The sequence below is a fragment of the Gopherus evgoodei genome, unplaced genomic scaffold (genome assembly GCF_007399415.2).
Source record: "Gopherus evgoodei ecotype Sinaloan lineage unplaced genomic scaffold, rGopEvg1_v1.p scaffold_116_arrow_ctg1, whole genome shotgun sequence".
Taxonomy (NCBI): Eukaryota; Metazoa; Chordata; order Testudines; family Testudinidae; genus Gopherus; species Gopherus evgoodei.
The window spans coordinates 29,142-33,925 of record NW_022059779.1 but is presented as its reverse complement, the minus strand read 5'-3'; positions in this window follow the sequence as shown (position 1 = coordinate 33,925).

The following is a 4,784-nucleotide window of genomic DNA, read 5'->3' as shown; positions in this document are numbered from 1 at the left end:
TAGCCCTCAGCCCTGGTCTGCCCAGACGTGATCCAGGGTCTGGTGCAGTTGGCTGCTTACTCCCGGCTACCAAAGAGCCACTAGGAGAAGGGACTAAATTCTCCACAGCTTTGCCTTCATTCACGCTGGTACCTGTCTCACACATGGGGAAACTGAGGCACCAGGGAGGGCGATATGGTCTGTGCCAGCTCAGATTGGGAGTCTGTGGGAGAGCCAGGAACAGAACCCAGGAGTCCTGGCTCCACAGGCAGCTTGGGACTCCTCCATTTGGGGAGGCTAGGTGGTCCCGGACTGTGGCCCTGCCCCAAGGCCCGCTCCCACTCAGCCTCCTCCTGCCGAAGCCCCACCCACACTCCCCCTTCAGCCCCACCCACACTCCACCATCAGGACCCCTTTGTTTCACTCCCCTAACCCCCCCGCCCGCCTCTTACGTCTCTTCCCCCAAGGCCCTGCCACTTGTGCCTCTTTGCCCCCTACCCCAAGACCCCCACCCGCCTGCCTGACGTTTGCATCCCCGGCCCCTCCCCCCGCAGCTCCATGTGGGCAGATGAGAACTTGGGACAGGGCAGAGTGAGGATGGGTCCTTGGGGGAGGAGAGTACGAGCAGGAGCAGGGTCTCTGGGTGGAGCATGGGCCAGGTGCCTCCCCTGAGCCCTTCTACTCACGGCCCATGCCTGGCTCCCAGCCTCCCCTGCTCTAACCACTAGACCCAGTGGCACTGGAACAATTTTTATAGTGGGAGGTGTTGAGAGCCAGTGAACAAAACTGTAAACCATGTAGAGGACGGAAACCACTTCAAGCCGGGGGTGCACAAGTCTGGCCCTCACTCCCTTCTGAGAGCTAGCGGTGGGACCTGGATACCCTGTCTCCCAAACCCCCCAACCACTAGACTGCACTGCCCTCCCAGAGCTGGGGATGGGAATCAGGAGTCCTGGCTCCCAGCCGGGCTTTGGGTGGAGCAGGACGTACTGGCCATGGGCTCAGCTGGGTATCACTTACCATCAGGTTGAGTGGTATCCCAGTCCTGACCTCCAGACGCACAGCTCTGCTGCTGCCCCTCACTCCCGACCCGCACCCCCTGGGTTCCCGCCAGTTCAAGCGGTGCCCCTCACTCCCGACCCGCAGCCCCTAGTATCCCAGTCCTGATCTCCAGAGTCTCAGCTTTGCTGGTGCCCCTCACTCTCGACCCACAGGCCCCTGAGCTCCCTCCAGCTCTACCGGTACCCCTCACTCCTGACCCGCAGCCCCCTGGGCTCCCTGCTAGGCTCTCCAGTGACTGCCCTGCCGGTGCCCCTCACTCCCAACCCGCAGCCTCCTGGGTTCCCCCCAGCTCTAGCGGTGCCCCTCACTCCCGAACTGCAGCCCCTTCAGTTCCCCACTGAGGTCCCCAGTCACTATGCTGCTGGTGCATCTCACTCCCGACCCGCAGACCCTGCTATCCTGGTCCTGACCTCCAGAATCACAGCTCTGCTCGTGTCCCTCACTCCCGACCCGCAGCCCCAACGGTCCTTCCAGCTCTTCTGGAGCCCCTCATTCTTGACTCACAGCCTCCTGGTTTACCCCCAGCTCTAGTGGTGCCCCTCACTCCTGACCCACAGACCCCTAGGCTCCCCACTGAGCTCCACAGTCACTGCTCTGTTGGTGATCCTCAGTCCTGACTTGAAGCCCCTGCTATCCCAGTCCTGACCTCCAGACGCACAGCTGTGCTGGTGCCCCTCACTCCCGACCCGCAGCCCTCTGGGCTCCCCGATGAGCTCCCCAATCACAACTCTGCTGTTGTCCCTCACTCCCGACCTGCAGCCCCTGCTATCCCAGTCCCGACCTCCAAACTCACAGCTCTACCAGTGCCCCCAACTCCCGGCCTGCTGCCCCGTGGGCTCCTCACTGAGCACCCCGGTCACTCCGCTCCCGGTGCCCCTCACTCCCGACCCGCAGCCCCTGCTATCCAAGTACTGACCTCCAGACTCACAGCTCTGCTTGTGCCCCACAGTCTCGACCTGCAGCCCTCTGGGCTCCCTGCTAAGCTCCCCAGTCACTGTGCTGCCAGTGCACCTCGCTCCCAATCCGCCTCTAACCACTAGTCCCCACTCTCCTCCCAGAGCTGGGGAAGAGAACCCAGCCCCCCCCCCACCATTCTTACCACTACTCCCCACTCCCCTCCCAGAGCTGGGGAGAGAACCCAGCCCCCCCACCACCGCTCGAACCACCAGACCCCACTTCCCTCCCAGAGCTGGGGAGAGAACCCAGTCCCCCAGAAGCTCTCTAACCACTAGACAGCACTTCCCTCCCAGAGCTGGGAAGAGAACCCAGCCCCTGACCTCCGCTCTAACCACTACACACCAATCCCTTCCCAGACATGAGGAGAGAACCTGGCCCCCTACCCCCGCTCTAACCACTAGAACCCACTCCCCTCCCAGAGATGGGGAGAGAACCCAGTCCCCCAGAAGCTCTCTAACCACTAGACAGCACTTCCCTCCCAGAGCTGGGAAGAGAACCCAGCCCCTGACCCCCGCTCTAACCACTACACACCAATCCCTTCCCAGACATGAGGAGAGAACCTGGCCCCCTACCCCCGCTCTAACCACTAGAACCCACTCCCCTCCCAGAGATGGGGAGAGAATCCAGCCCCCAACCCCTGCTCTAACCACTACTCCCTACTCCCCTCCCACAGCTGGGGAGAGAACCTGGACCCCCACCCCCGGTCTAATCACCAGACACCCCTCCCCTCCCAGAGCTGGGGAAAGAAACCAGCCCTCTGCCCCTGCTCCAACCGCCCCTCCCCATGACTCTACCAGAGCTAGGGAGGGAACCATGCCCCCCACCCCTGCTAGAACGGCCAGTCCCCTCGCAGAGCTGGGGAGGGAAGGCAGCGCTGCACCCCCGCCCAAACGGCTACTCGCCAATCCCCTCGCAGAGCCGGGGAGGGAAGGCAGTGCCCCGGCCCTGCTGGAACAGCCACTTCCCAGTCCCCTCGCATAACTGGTGTGATAATGCGGTTCTGGCGGGACCCAACTGAGAGTGCCAGTTCAGGACCAATTGCTCAAACAGGGCAGTCACAGCCCAAGGCTGGGGTTTTTCCAACTGTAAGGCAAACCAAACCAGCCACAAAAAGAGGACCCTGGTTTCACCCTACTGGCTAACCACAAGTCACACAAGCAATTTCCTTAGACACTCCAGTCTTCCAGTATCACCACCAGTGCCACCCGTGCTGGGGATGAATAGTTAGGAAAACCAACACCCCAATGAAAGAAAACAGTTCTCTCAATCCCAAAGAATCAAGTCCCAGACACATGTCAATATATACATCAGATCTTACTCACAAATCACACTGTTGCCAATCCTTTACCAATCTAAAATCTAAAGGTTTATTCATAAAGGGAAACAGGTAGAGATGAAAGCTAGGATTGGTTAAATTGAATCAATTACATACAGTGATGGCAAAGTTCTTAGTTCAGGCTTGCAGCAGTGATGGAGTAAATTGCAGGTTCAAATCAAGTCTCTGGAGAACATCTCCAGCTAGGATGGGTCATCAGTCCCTTGTGTAGAGCTTCAGCTTGTAGCAAAGCCCCTCCAGAGGTAGGAAGGAGGATTGAAGACAAGATGGAGATGAGGCATCAGCCTTATATAGGCTCTTCCAGGTGTAAGAACACTTCTTTGTTCTTACTGTGGAAAATTACAGCAAAATGGAGTCTGCAGTCACATTGGGCCAGTTCCTGCACACCCGGCTGAGTTACAAGGCGTATCTGCCTCCTCTCAATGGGTCAATTGCATAGCTGATGGTCCTTAACGGGCCATCAGGCAGGCTAGGCGGAGCCAACACCCACCCGTCTGGGATTTTTCCCAGAAATACGGCACCAATTTGAAATACAGACTGTATACAGCCAATCCCATCACTTCAACTACAAAATGACACATGCACACAGACAGCATAATCATAACCAGCAACCCATAACCTGGTCTTAGACACCTTATATGACCCCCTTACCTAAGATTTGATGCCACTACAGGACCTTGGTTGCAACCCATTTTCTATATGGTCCCAGTTTATATCAATAACGTCACACCCTCAACACAAAATTGATGCAGGAAGGGATGACACAAACATCATTGACTGCATCCCAGGAGCTCCCCATTCTTGGGTCTGTCTCACTACAGCTAGTATTGGGCTAGAGGCCGTACCAGTGTATAACAGAAATGGTTTATCAAAGTCATGTTTAATAACATGATTGAATCTCTTTACAAACTTAAGGTATAACTTGGTTAGCTTTTGCAGCATGGTTTCTGTATGTTTCATGTGATTTTGCCAAGAGCTAAAGAACATAGCTACTTTATCCATACACACTCTGGCAAATGTTTGGAACCAAATTAACAGTAAACCAATGTAGATATTAATGTTGTTCATAGTCCAGGAATTCTGGCATTTACCATGAAAGCCATATGGTAGTGTGCATCAGTTTCCCCTTTCCTACTGCACACTAGGTCTGGAAAGTCTTTTCCCCTGTGAAAAGTTGCAATACTGTTTACAGACATTAACTGTGAAACATTAGTATAGCAAGGCCTTTTAACATAAAATGTGTTCTCATGTATTGCTTTCAACACGTTCAAGAGACTTTCAAAGGATTAGGCACATTGTACATTCTTACAGTTCTTGGTAATAGCAACACATTAGTCACAAAAATCACCATGAGCAATAACAACAAATTTATTGCAAGTGTCCATTTACAATCATGTTTGTCATGCCACACCTTTGGATTAATGCCATTGGAGTTTGGGCATTTTAGGGT